The sequence below is a fragment of the Accipiter gentilis genome, chromosome 5 (genome assembly GCF_929443795.1).
Source record: "Accipiter gentilis chromosome 5, bAccGen1.1, whole genome shotgun sequence".
In the NCBI taxonomy this organism is placed as follows: domain Eukaryota; kingdom Metazoa; phylum Chordata; class Aves; order Accipitriformes; family Accipitridae; genus Astur; species Astur gentilis.
In genome coordinates this window covers 23,343,872-23,359,118 of record NC_064884.1, presented here as the reverse complement: position 1 = coordinate 23,359,118, position 15,247 = coordinate 23,343,872, and the positions used below count along the sequence as shown (strand labels likewise).

At 36.4% G+C, this 15,247-nt stretch overlaps 1 protein-coding gene across 26 annotated transcripts in view; it reads left to right on the top strand.

The window, feature by feature from the left end:
- Nucleotides 1–15,247, top strand: part of EPB41L2 (erythrocyte membrane protein band 4.1 like 2) — a 122,137-nt gene that overhangs the window by 24,603 nt on the left and 82,287 nt on the right. The window lies entirely within an intron of this gene.

Sequence of the window (15,247 nt, the reverse complement as noted above, 5' to 3'; positions counted from 1 at the left end):
CACTGTAACTTTTAATGCATGTGGTACCATAGAAAGATATTTCTCAGTTTCAGCAATACAGTATACCTCAAACTGGAACCGATTATATACTTACACTATATTCCAAAGGCAGCCTCAGGTTAGAGGTATTGAAAAGTCTGTCATTGCATAGTAAGGTGCTATGCGTTCCAGGATAAAGTAAGTTTTCCTTGAAAATTTTATTTCTGTGGAATAATTTGCTTATTGTTCTTTGGAGTCTAATGCAAACAGTTGCATTGTGTCAGTCTATTAGAATTTTGAAAAGTAGATTAGGAGAATCTATCTTGCTTTCAATACGGGTCTAGTCACTTTCTTCTTTTTTTTTTCTTACAGTAAATATTCTTTTAATTATTTTGAAAATTTCAGAAATACCCTTCATTTTAAATGGACATTGAAACAGGTCTGGTTTAACAGTCAGTAGAAAACTGAATTGTTCACAGTTGTCTAGGGCCATTCTGAAACAACAGTAAACTTCTGTGCCCTGAGAGTTCACACCAAAATTTTTGCCTGGCTGAGAATCCAGGAGTCGCACATTCCTTTTTAGAAGGAAAGGGAAGCATTAGTTATGGGGTGGGAGTGCTGAGTGCAGTGGATCCACACAGACCCACTGCGCCATTGCTGAGTTTCAGGATGATGTTACGATGTGCCTATCACTAGTGGGGATTTCAGGTGACTGTGTTTGCCCCCTGATACTGGTAATTAACTCGGAAGGGGAGCCACTTCTAGGCTGCCAGAAGCTGCGTTTGCTTTAGTTGCGGACTGGCCAGGACCACGTTGTTGCTCAAGGGTTAAAGTGGAGTTAATTAGTTAGGCTTTTATAAGTCTTATATAAATATGTTTGTCTTATGCTTAAGTCCACAGAGACATTTCTGAAAAACAACACATTTCAGATTTAATTCTGAAACTGAAGACTTCTGAAGTGACAACTGACAGTTTCTGGAAGTTTATAGATAATCTATATTAAATATCTGTATAAGGTGTATATAGTGAGCTAAACAGTCTGGTTGCCATCAGTGTGTTCTGATAGGAAACAACTTGTAGATCAGGGAGGTAGCAGGGGTACAAGGTTAAAAAGTTAACAAACAACCAAAACCCACCTTTTGTGGTTTTTTTTTGTTTTGTTTTTTTTTTTTTTTTTGGAGAAGCCTTGATTGATAGCCTAATTTTGTGGATGAGATTGTTGGGTGGATTTTTGTGTTGCTTTGTCTTGGTCAGAATTTACATCTATTAATTGACAAGTGGCAGAGTTACATTTTCAGTGCATGAGTCCCAAACATGAGTGTTACTGAAAGATTCTAACCATGGCAAAGACTTGGTGTATTTGCTAGTGTTTGCTTATTGAGGCGCTAGTGTGTCTGACCTCATTGGGTAGTAAATTCCAGCTTTTGTTCTCAGCCATTTTCTGAGTGCTCGGCAGACTTTGAATGCTGCATGAAAAATTGCTTCTCATCAACTCCTTTCTTTAGCAAATTCAACAATAGTAACCTTTGGAGCCTGAAAAGGTTTCCTGTAAAGTATTGGCTTGAATGAAAGTTACTTCAGTTCCTTCAGGTGGTTGCAGTGCTGCTCTGTTGCTTTACAGTTTTGACACCTAAACATTGAATGTTATGGTGATTTGTAGGTTCATGAGAAAGTAATTGGGAGTCTTGCTATATTAGTCTCTTTTTGCTAATAAAGAAATGACTCAAAGTATATAATTTTCAGTTAACTGGAAAAAGTAATATTTTATGATACCAAACACTTCTAGAGGTTAAACTGAATCTCTTTAAATGGGGGAATAGGCATGATGCTCTTAATACCAGTTTTGATGTGTATATATTCTTTCTTAGACATCTCTGATACACTGTGGATATCTTATGGAAGTCACTTACTAACTTTTATTGTGAAAGCAGTCACATTCAAAGCAGGTTTTCTTCTAGGAGCCAAAAATATACTTTAAGACAAGAAATACCTAAGCAGCTGCTTAGTACATTGGCTCTATTAATTAACTGGAGTGCATTGTATTAAGTGATGCAGTGTCCATGTGGAGGATTAATTATACTCTGACTCATAGTCAAATTTTATTGCAATAAAAAAGAAACTTCCTCTGATTTGTGTGGGAATCTTTTTTGGCAAAGTTAGAGAAATACCTAATCTCTGTACATTGTGAGAATTGCATTGCTGTTTTGGTCAGGTATGTTATGGAACACAGCATAATACAAAACAGAGAGCATTCCAAATTATCAGCATCTGCAGTTCTGCAATTTTTCTCCAGATAAATATGTGGGGCTCTGGCAAGATGGACAGTGATGTCTGCCATGTCTCTCACATAAGTTACCCTGTAGCATCATACTACTGCCAAAAGGATGGGTAGGTGAGGCTTTGGTAGTTTGCCAAGGACACTCAGTGGCTGAGCGCTCACAGTGATGCTTTTTTAGTTGGGTTTCTTTTTAAATTCAGTGGTAGACCATGTCTAGATTTATCTGCATATCCTGACTGAAAAATGTTAACACTGGAAATTTGGGCTTTTTTTACCACTATGTTTTTAATGCTATCCTGTTTTTAAAATGGAAGAGATGAGAACTTTAAGGAGCAGGGAATTGTGCAGGTGTTCTGCATATGGTACAAGAAAAGGCAGGATTCAATGAGTTAGTCTGTGTAAAAAAAAAATTTTTCTTTTCCAACTATTCAATTTCAACAAGTATCAGTTGAAAATTCTTACAAAGCTTTAGGATTTATAATAATCTGAATGATTTTTCTGACCAATCTTTATTATAATTGAAATTTGCATGACTTCTCATAGGAGGATATTTCCTGAGGAATCCTTGGCTGGTTGAGAGAGACAAGACTATAGTATACATACATATGTATGCAAACAGTAAAAAAAAAAAAAAAGGGGGGGGGGAAGGGGGGAAGTGTGTGTGTAGCTTCTGTGGAACTACTAACACATAATGATGATTCTTGGATTACCAATGCCTGGATCTCTTTGTGCTATCTCATAGCTGTTACTGATATTACTTGCATGACTTCATTAACCCGACTGTGTGAGGAGGGCTTGTTAAATGTGTGCAGGTGTATTGGTCTCACTGCTATTTTGAAACTCATGATAGTTGCGCAGCTTGGTAGCTCCCAAGCCTTAGTGTACCTTCTGCATCTCCAGACAACTCCTACACTTCCAATGGCAGCTATGCTTTTGGTGTCTCAGCATGAACAGCTGTGCTGCTTATATCAGATGTCTTGTGAGCTACTATGATGATATTAAGATGATATTTTTTTCCATGAGCACCTGATTTGAATATTATTACTATAATTTAATATTAAAATTTGAAGTTGTAATTAGCCTACTGTCTGTGTGAGCGTGTGTTGAAGTAAACACTAGAACTATTGCTTGAAGGTGTCCTTTGTTTCTCCTGTGAAAATAGTATGAAAGACTGTGAGACTTCTAGATTTAGCTTATGGATAATCAGAGGAAAGCAACTTGTTTGTTCACAAACTTTCCAGCAGCTCTGTAATGGATCTCTCATGGCTGATACATGTGACTACGTTGCTTGTAAATTGACCATGCTTGAGTGCACTGATGATAAAATAAATGAGTGGATTATTTTTCATAATAGGCTGTTATGACTGACAGTGATTAAATTATGAGAGATTGTAGAACACATTCTTTGAGTGGCTACAAAGAGAGTTGTCTGTTCAAAGCAGCAGAGAAAGTACATTGTGTTTCTGTGTTCCTATTCTGAAAGAGTAAAGTGGTGCATAAATGAGATGCTGAGCACTATGACAGCAATGTAAGTTGGGTCCTAGTTTCAGTTTTGGTGAATGTTAGGATGTTTGAATTGTTAGCTATTAAAGACTTGGAATAGGTTCCCTGGGCCATCAAGAATTGAAAGTGAACTTATCACCTGTTGTGTGGGAGTCAGTATCTCAAGGTCCTGAGGTGACATGAATGGAGGAAGGGAGTATAGTAGGGAGAAAGGGACACTCACCTTAACTAACTTTGTCTAAAATGTTTAATGTTATTGACAGATCTGGTGGTTTTGAAATATATTTTGATGCAACTGTTGGGAAAGATATAAATTGTATTGCACACTGCTAGTAAACAGGGACTAATATGTGTGGTCTTCTGCACTGTGCAGAGCACTAAACCAGCTATGTTATTGATTCTTTTAGCTGTAACTATTTGGTCTACAAAAAATCCCAAGAAATCTTAATGGATAGTGAGAAGTTGAGAAAATACCAGCTTAAAGAAAGGGTTCTTGGTGTTCAATTTTAAGTTCATCCTATAGTTACACAGTTCCAATACAAAGGGAGTCACTTGTTTCTAAAGTCTTCTGGCAAGATGGAACTACCATACACACTTGCTTGTGGACAAAAGTGTTCCTGTTTTACTCCTACGCTATTCAGTTGCAGAATTTGTATGAAAAGTTTCCTTGGAGGGCTCATGGTCCTGAAGTAGCAAAACACACTGGATTTTCATGTGGGATTTGCACGAAGGGCACTAAGAGTTAACAATTTTAATGAAACTCCACCCTGCTTATTGAGACACTTGCAGAATAGAGAATCTGGTTCTGTAATGGTCTGGTCATTATTTTTCCTTTCACATTTCACCCACTAAGAGTACATACTTGATTTCAAGTATGAAAAGAAATCCCTGTATTTAAGGAAAAATCTGTGGTGCTGCTCAATTTATTAGACTTAGCTAAGATACAAATAGGATAAAGCATATTAGAGCCTTGTTCAATTAATGTTTGGATTGGAACAATACGGAGATTTGATAATGTATCCTGTAGGGGTCAGAACTCTATTCTGGCATATGTAATTTCCTACGGGTGATACCTAGGTTAAAGCTAGGGAGGGTGCATTACCCATATAGCAGTCGTGCTTCTTGTTCATGCTGGAAACAAATCTGTTGGCTTGCTAAGAGCATCTTTTACTCAAGATTTGAGTTGAAATACTCTTAGTTCTGCCTAGAGTTATTCTCACTGCCTGTTTGCTGATCACGTATTTGTAATTTTGGAACTTTAAGGAATATAGTTGTGTAAGGGGAGAGAATTTTGACAGAGCTTCTTTCCAATGGCCAAGTCTACACTACTTTTGGATGTTTTTAGAATGTGTTTATTCTACAGTCAAAAATGTGACTGCAGCTGCTATTGATGTAGCTAAGTGAATTGGCTGAAATACCAAAAATGCTGCAACTCGGGTTACCATCCCCAAAACGTAATGGTTGTGTCCAAGTCTTAACAGTTCTTCCTATATAGCCATTGTTAGTTTCTGAAGTAGTTTGGGTGTTCACAGGCATGCACTTGCTACTTTGAGACACGGAGAAAGGCAGCTATGAGAACATATGTTTTCTAGAGAGATGTGATTTTAAAAAGGGAAATCTAGCATAAGAAATCATTGTTTTTAACTTATTTTCAGCAGTACATTTTTTGAGATGTGGTTAGATCAACAAAAATGTATGTCAAGTATTGATGCTGTTCATTAGGTACCAATCCAAATGCAAGTTCATGTGCTGATGTATGTGTTCAGAATAGCACTGTGAATTGCGATATAGCATAGTCTCGAGGTGTATGCAGTTTTGTTTGGGAACTAAATGCTACTTGTTGAGTATTGACATGAATACAGATATTTGGGCACAAAACTTAAATTTGGAAGAGGGATAGCTCAAACTTCTGTAGGATACATCTGTACTAACAAACTAACCCATGTCAAACTTCTACCAAGCCTGGTAGAATCTATGATGCATATTCTTACCCTTCAAAATAGGGTGACAGACTGTGCAGTGCAGTGCCAGAGCTGTAAAGGACCAATGGAATTATCTGATAGGTGTGCAAGACACTGGGGACTAGCAGTGGGGAAGAGACCTTGCTACTCCTTATACAGTAAGTGACCATATGCTAAAACACTATTAGCACTTTCGGTGTTGAAAACTTTTAAAAGCATACTGAAAAGCAGGGAGAAGAAAACTCATTTTAAAGCTCTTACATAATAGTTTTTAAGGATTTTGACCTGCTGAGTTTATCAGAACTAGTTTACCAATAAGAGATTGAGGTGAGATGATTTAATATAGAAGTACATTAACAGGGGATAAACAGTGAGGACCTATGGGCTGCCTAATTCCTGAAAAGGAACGTTGTCTTCAGAGTCTGGTTAGAAGCTGGGCCTGACACACTTAAATTAAAAAGCCGGTCACTATTTCTTAGCAAACATGATTTGTTTTGAAATCAGATTTGAGAATAGCAATGCATTCTTTACACACAAAGTCTCCAATCAAACTGAGTATCTTTGCAAAATTTTTATCTCGCTGATGTAGTTTTGGTGTTCTACGCTGTGTTTTGAAAACAAATTTCAACTTCATTCTAAATGGTATGATGTATTAATCACAAATAAAAAAATTATAATTCAACATCATACAGTGAAGTTAAGAATAAAAGTAAGCATATATTAAGGTAAATAGTAACTTGAATGTGTGGGTAATTTTTTGATTATCACAACAGCAATGCCAAATATAATGTTAGTTTTGCATTCTCCTGAAACAGCTCCATTTTAACAACTGAACAAAAAGAAATGGATGTTTCTTGAGAAAAATAATGAAAACATCTATGTGCAGGTATATGCACACAGTTTGATAGAGCATTACTGCCAACCAGTTGAAATCAGGGGATGTATTTGTTTAAGATAGTTTTATCTTCAAATTAGTACAACCTATGTGTATAATCAATCCTGAGAAATAATGCTCTTCCACAGGCTGTGCTGACCTTAGAGATAAGTTTTTCACCCCCTAATTGATGAACTTGATCAATGAATACTGGCTACAGAGCAATTGATTTAAAAGCAGGATGTATAATATATTGAGATACTTATTCTAGTTGTTTAAGTTAAGAAATACGACAATAAATTCAGTCCACAAAGTAGTCACTTCTAGCTCTACTTAGAACATACCTTAAAGTTGGCATCTAACCCTGAGGTTTTTTATTGCTTTGCCATACATAGAACTTCATGGTTCCTGGTTATCCTTTTCAGAAAAAAAAATCCATTTATTCGTGAAAGATTAGACTGAATACTTTAGAAGGGCTTCACAGAAGTCTCAGATGACAACTTTGAATATTTTTAGAATGTGGCTTTACGGAGTCTTATGGTAATTTCATTAATGAACTTGGAGATTTTAATATTTTAAAACTTGCTGTCAGATGTGTTTGAGCACCTGTGACTAAAGCAACCTAAAAGAATTTTAAAAACACAGAAATACAAACAGAGCTATTTCTTTACAAAATGACCTATTTTTTTCCAAACAGCATTTACAAATATTAGCTTTTTCCTATCAATTTAATTTTTAAACATTAAGGGCTTTTCTTGGATCACTCTCAACAAAGTGCTCAGAACTAGAAGAAGAAAAACTTGCTTCAACACAGCTTCTTAAAATTTTTTTGCATTTCTCTTATTCTTGCTATGTTTCCTGAAGGGATTAAACACTAAGTAGAAGAAATATTGCACAGCTTCCAAGAGACTTCAGTATTCTTTCTTCTTCCACATGCCCGTAATGCTAGGAATTAGTGAAAAGACAAATGGCATCTTTCCCTCTTACAGTTTTTCTTTTGATAATTGATTTTTGTTCCTGCTGGGTTTATTTTCATTTACTAAAGGATATACCAAGGATTACTTTAGAGCCAATTCTTGAGACAGCATCATGGTCGAAACTGAGAAGAAAAAGAATGTGATATTTCTACCATCTCTGCATGAGGTCTGCAAACAATAAAACCTGCTCTGAGTAATGCCGAATATAAATTTTTCCTGAAACTTTTACATTCATAGTTTGAACTGGAAAATTTACTCCTTAAATAAATGCAGTCCTCAATTAGAGCAAAGATGAGGGAGATTCTTTGTCTGCTGGGCATGAGCAGATTGCAGCTCTACATGGATCTTAACTTGTAGACAGATTAACACAGCCTGTGCAGCACAGCACAGCATGCTGCTTAAACCCTGGCTCAGATTGAGCAGTCATAAAATGGATTGGTGACTTAGGCTATTCATCCCATCCATGACAGTTTAAAGGAGGTCACTGATAACGTCAACAGAGCGTACGAACCTTTTCTTCTAGATAGGCTTTGCCTTGGTTTTTTTGTCAGGCAGATTCTTTCAGAAGTATTAGGCCTTCCACTTTCATCTCCATTAATCGGGCTGTTCTGGAAGAGATTCCCTATGAAAGGAGCTCTAGTGTTGTTTTTTGATGCCTGTAATCCCTTCAGCTAGGGAATGCAGAGGTCTTCATAGACTATGGATCAAGAACGTAATCAATCCATGTTTTTCAGAGCAAGACACTTTGGGAGATTAGAGCAGAAAATTCTGGAGATTTATACTGTTCTCAGATTTGATTATCTCTGTTTTAAGAGGATTTCGGCCATTTCCCCAATTATTGGGGATGTTGGGAACACTAACTGGAACATATATTGTGATGCACAGAAAAGGAAGAAAGGAATTCCTTTTGTTTCAGCATCCCAGGACATCTTTGATATATTGGCTATATTGGTTTCCAGTTGCTTCAGGCAGAACCAAATCCCCAATACTAGGTTGTAGTATAGTTCTCATTAAAAAAATTAGCTGCAGAAACACATTCTTTATTTCTGAAGCTGTTTCATTCGTATTATATATTTGCCTGTGGCATAATTTCTGATTAGGTTGAACAGCTTTTAAGTACTAAATTTGACTTTTTTGTGTGTGGGTTTTGTTGTGTTTTTTTGTTTTTTTTTTTTGTTGTTGCTGTTGGGTGAGGTTTTTGGGGGTTTTTGATCAGTTGGCAAATAAAGGCATTCACAATTTCATGAATAGCTTCATTTTGCTTGTTCTCTTGTGGATATGATTTGAAAGAAAAATCCAGCTTGCATACTGAATCGCTTATGTTCTTTTTGTTCAGGTGAGATGCTAAACTGACTGGCTGTAAGCCAGGCTTTTGACACAGTTTGGCACCCGGGCTTTCTAGCAATGGTGATGGAATTAAGAGTGGAAGGCATAGGACTTAATTGATAAACAGGAAGATTCTAAAAAAAGCAAATAAGATTAAGTGAAGGTACAAGAGGGGAGGGAGAAGAAAAGAGGATGAAAGATGTTTATACATTAAACTAATAGGGAGTGAGAAAGGTGTCTGTGTGTTGCAGATGATGAAGCTCACACATCGCAGCTTAAAACATCCTTGTTGCTATGTCTTGGGAATTTTAGGGACTCTGTTTCCCATTACAGGATTATGGAACATTGTGTTCTAACACAATTCTTTTTTTGCCATTTCCATCTAAATGTATCTGTCATATGGCTCTCTCTATATATATTTAAAAGGCTTATCTGTGCATCTTAGCATGGGGTAACACAAGCTGGTAATACATTTTCAGAATAAGAATTATGTAAATCACTTATCAACTTTTTTGAAATCTCTTTGGGTAGCTTAGCATACTTCACATTTTATGTGAAGTATGGTACAATGTTTTGGCTCATATAAGCTTTGTGGGATGAAAAATTGTTTTGTCTTTTCAACAATTTGAAACTCTTATTTGGAAGTCACACCAAGCATGCTATATTAATTATCTGTACTTCTTAAAAGAAATGCCTTCAGTTTCATTTCTGTTTCCTTTTTCCAGTAAGCTTACTTTAATCTTTACAATTTTTATCTCAAGTGTTGCAGTATATTTTGTAGATGTGTGCAGTCTAAAATCCATTCTCCTTTATTAAAGAAGACAATGAAACTTTGTTTTAATTGGCATAAGAAATGCATGAGAAATGCCGCAATTTTTCTTTGCAGAAAAAAGACCGCGTACTCGTTTTGCTTCAAGTATTGAATTGTTTCCGTGTAAATGTGGTCATAGTGATTAATGAAGTTGCAGGGAATCACTTGATGACATCAGTACCTCAAAAGGAATCTGCCAACACAAAATTCTTCACCTGATACAGAGGAGAATTTGGTTCATTTGTGCATAACTGTGGTGAATTCCAATTCTGTTGAACTGGAATGTATAATTAGTGGTGTCTGCCTCCTCCAGACTCTAATTTGACCTCAGATTTTTAGTGATGTCATACAAACATGAATTAGCTTGGATTGTTCAACAGGAAAATGTTTTATCACTTGATGAGAACAAACTTTTAGCTTGTATAATAGTTATTTTGGTGGAATCTGAGCTGGGAATACTTCTGTTCCAGGTTATAATTTTAAAACAAAAAAGCTTATTTCAACTTTACTTTTTGTAGGTTTCGTAACTCCCACAGAACCCAGTAACCACACTCCAAATGTAGTACAATTTTTGTGTGGATCTAGAGGATCTAATAATGTAAACGGATTAAAAAGATTTGTCTCCACTTTCTCTTTTCTATATGAAGTTTGGAAGTATTGCTATTGTCTAAGCAAAACTAAACTTCTCCTTTGGGCTGTCACCCTTCTATTTTTTGGGGAGAAGTGACATCCGTGTTTCAGCTGAAAATAAATGAAAGACTATGATGTCTGTATGTAAGAGAGGAGGCCTCGAGACCTTTTTTTGCTTTGGTTTTACTGCTGTCCTAGTGAGTGTGTCTTGCAAGTCACTTTCTCCTCATAGTGCCCAAGTTTCTCTATCTGTAAAATTATTTTTTGCCAAAACCAGTAATATTTTTATAGATTAGCCAATCTTATAACTACCACAAAACATGTCTTCAGATAGATATTTTAGACAGGTATTTGATCTTTGAGCTCTTCAACAAAAGGTAAAGGGGATATAATTCGTGATGTGTTTTAAAACCAGAAAGAAGCTTACTATGTAGGAACTGGTGAGCCAAAGATGTAGTTAAATTGTTGAAATATTATGCCTCAAATCTTGGTATTGAATGGAATCGAAACACTTAAGGATGTGTAGATATGCCTGAAAAACAGAAGTGAACTAATCAGAATTGTGTCATTTTAGGGATTTGGGGATAAAGTAACCCAGTTTTTCCAGGAAGTACAACTTTTCACTTAATCCATTAGACAATCCAAAGGAAAGCATTTGCAGTTTAAAAAATAAATACGTAATTATAAGTGCAAAGGGAGGAGCACACTGTTTTATATCTTGGAATAGAGGAACATGTCTTGAAACTTTTCATGAAATTAATGTACAAAAATGAAGAAGCTACTGGAAAAGTCTTAAAGTATTGCCTCGTGTGAGGCATTTGATTGCATAGGAAAGAGATTTTAGACTCTTGAAAAGAAATTCTTCTGTGGAAACAGTATAGCATAAGGGCAGCAGATTTAAGGGGTTTACGTTTCCCAGTCCTATAGGTGTGCATTTGCCCTTTCTTACACAAATTCTTTTGTAGCTAAATGACTTTACTGGGCAGGATTTTATATGTGAGGGTGAAATGGCAGTTGCTGGATCTCCTGTGACTTAGCACTTGAAGGACCAACACTTGGAGATCTTGTGGTCTGTCCAGTAGCCTCTACAATGTAACTTAGCCCATACCAGGATTCTGGTGTCTTCCCACCCTGCCCCCCTCTCTGGCCTCACTGCATTTTTTTGGCTATTACACAAATCATGACCTTTTTTCCTGTTTTGTCTTCAGTGTCTGTTTCCTGTTTTCTCCTTCCCTCCCCCACCCCATTTTTTACTCCTGACTTTTTCTCCAGTGGTATCTTTTACTGTTAGCTTGTTTTTTTCCGAAGTTTTTTGTTCACGATAAAAGAAAGAGATAATTGAGAGCTACAATATCAGTCCTACCCTTTTACCGTGTTTCTGTATCCACAGTTGTTACTGATTTTTTTTTAAACATTAATATGCGTGTTCATACTGTTTCCCAAAACTCAAGTCTATCATATGGATGTGTTTCTCCCATCTTAACACAGACACAGAGATGTACACATTTTCTAAGTGTTAGAACTTTTCAGTCTTTATTTGCTGAAGCCCCTATGTTTAGACAGACTTCTTGGACTAGCACATCCCAGACTTCATTTGGACCAGAGCTCCAGTTCTTTGTCTCTGACATCTCACTTTGGAAACTATTGTTCAAGTGATCTTGATTTCTGAGAGAACATGATGTAATTTTAAACAAGAGTCCGAGTCTCTTATCCTTTTTGTTAGTATGTGCTTTGTATAGCTTCCACACAGGAATATGCTCTTGCAAAAAAAAAAAAGAACAGTTGTTAATCAGTATACTATGTTCAAGAAAAATTTGAAATTAGTTTGGTCTGTTTATGTGCTTATACCAATTTCCCTTTCTCATTGCTTTATATTTCAAAGTACTTTACGGTTAAGAAAAATTTAGATAGAATAGGGGAAATCCATGCTTGAACATGGTCTTGGATATAAGATTAAATGCAAGAGAAGTGTACCCATAGAGAACAGCAGGGTAAATATGCTTTTGAGCATTTTTTCAGTAAGTACCTAAACTGATGAGCCCAAACTGATGCAGATTAGGAGTTTCATTCAAACAAGTCTTTTTGACGTGGAGTTCATAATATTGTGCTATGTGTGTTTGTGTAGTAAAACTGTTAGATGATAAATTGCTGTCAACTTGGATTTGTGTTTGCCTAGGACTGTTTCAAAGCTTTGAAACTTCTCTGGATATATAGAATAAGAACTGAAAATGTGACCTAAGAAGGCAGAACAAAGCCTCTACTTAATTTGGACTGAAAGCTTACTGTAATAACACCCCATTGCCATTTGTATGTGGTCATTAAAAAGCTTTTCTGCAATGGGTGAGGCTGCTTTGGTAAACTGCAGTTTGTGATGTATATTTATACAAGAATGTCATTGCAGTCGTGGTTTGGCAAGTCACGGGGTTTTTTTCCTTCTCTACAGGACAGTTCTAAATAGTCCTCCCCACCTTGTTCTTTGTGTTGACAAATGAATTATTCTTTTAAATCTTTCTTATCTGTCGTCTTTCCCTAACTCTCCAAAGAAAACTTTGTTTAAATAGTTAGTCCCTTGGGACTTTCATGCATATCCTGTTATCTGTTTTATATTACGATCTTTCATGCTGGGAATGTCCTTCCAAAAAGCACGAAACGGCTAAAGCACTTAGATGACTAATAAGCATGTTAAGTGCTGAAGTCCAGGCACAGAACCAGCATTATTGGCATAAAATTATCTTTCGCTTTTTTTCCCTTTTAGTATTATTAGCCTTGTTTCTGACCTCTAGGGCATCATTTCACTTAATCTAGCCCAGAGATATTGCAGTGGTCGAAATGTTGGTGGTGAAGCCATTGCCACGAAAAGTGGGAAACTTTGTAAAAGTTGCTGGTGTTTTCAGTCTTCTAATCAAATACCAGCATTCAGAAAAGCCTATGGGAGCAATGAAGATTTGGCTGCCAGTTTTATTTGCTCAGCTAAGAGGCATCTCTTCTTCACTGCTTTTTATTGCTTGTGATTGGCAATGTTGTGCTCCCACAAGAGCAGTAGATTCGTACTTTTCTGAAGAGCAGTATTATCTGTAGTTTCAATAGTTCATTACATATGCTAGTAAACATAAGTATGTAGGAAAATGTTTGCAGTGTTCTGCTTTACATATATCATTTTAGGTGCATTACAATTATTTGGGGCAGGAGGGGGGACACCGCTAAGCAAATTGGTTCTGCTCTTTCAAGGGAATACTTCTGTTCCAGTAGCACATGAAAGACTCTGCTAGCTTGTGCTAGTTGCAAACATAAAAATTAAAACGCCAACACAAGACATCTTGGGTGGCTAACCTCTGACATTTGGGGAATGTGGGATAGCTGGCAGGGAATGTGGGATAGCTGGCAGAGAATATGGAATAGCATTTACTCATTGCAGCAGCACTTGTGAATTATCATGTTTGTAACTATTCTATTATTAATTTGTTTGTTTTTTTTATAAAATATGCTATACAATTAGTAGCCTGGGTTTGTTTACTTGCATGTGTGTCAAGATCTTAGCAGGTCCTTCAACAGCTGATTCACATACTGGTAGCAACATACCCAGCAAAGAGACAGCTGCAACTTACCTGCAGAAATCCAGAAATAATTCACCGTATAGTTTGAAATGTTGCAATTATTTGGCACTTGGATTAAGCTTGTTTAAGATTAATTGCTAGGGATGCCTTTTAAACAAGTATTTGAAATGGACTTCAGTATTGGTAGGAAGTGGTGGCAGTATCAATTTTTGTGTTTCAACTTGCATCCTCGTTCAGGAAAATTGACATTAAAAAATAGTAGCAGGTGAAGATTCTACACCTGGCACCTATATAAAATAATTTATAATTTTAATGTCACTTTTCCCAAGTTTTTGTCTCCCTCAGTAATGTGCAGACACCAACCAGTATTGTTAAACTGGTTGCCAAAGCTGGAGTTCTCTCTCTAGTGCTTATATTTGACAGTAGCAAAAATGAAGTGCACTTTAAAGTTGAAATACTGAACTGGTGTGGCTGCCAAAAAAGGCACTTCTGTGGCTATGTTTACACCCTGAAGCTTTGTAAACAACGTTTGTCTATTGAACTCTATTCTTGTACATGACAGAGCAAACTGTCTTAATGCATTTGTCAGTTGGTTTCTGGCCATTGTTCCTAAGTTGGATTAGCTGAAATAAAAAGCTAACAGGCATTTTGAATGGGATCTCAGTAGTGTCTGCATCCGTATGACATTTAGCCTCCACATACTGATGAAATAAAGTTACCTGCTTATGAAAATTATTTGCAAATGTGTGCTTCTTGTAGGGGTCTGTCACTAGTTCTACCAAAAGCACAGATGAGCTGCTTCTCATTTCTTTTTCCTGACCTTGAATCCTGGTATTGTGGTCATTTCCCTCTTTTGCATGCTGTTGTACATTTCCTAAATATGCGAGATGGTAATAATTCTCTATATGACTTCCACTGAAGAGGAAATGCATACTTGTCAAAACAATGATGAGCGTCTGGGATTCTAGTGTTCAGAAGCTTTATTACACTGGGGCCTCTCAGTTTGCAGTAAAAAAAATTCTCAGGTGCTAGTACATTATTTTTCAACCAGAGTTGGAAAGTGCTTTGATTAACCATGTTATTCTAAGTGCCTTGGAAGCATACTTTATGCAAGAGTAAACTTAATGTTGCAAGTATAAAAAGAAACTGTTTTTAATATTGACAATACATTATAAATAGAAAGAATGAAAGTTAGAAATGAAAAACTTGTTGTATATCTAGAAATCAATCACCTCCAAATCAGAACAAGCTAAATAATTTTCAGAACCCAAATAGATCCCCTCCCCTCCCCCCCCTTAAGAAGAATTGGAAAAAATGAAATATTTGCCTGTGCTTCAGTGGAATTATGGCACTG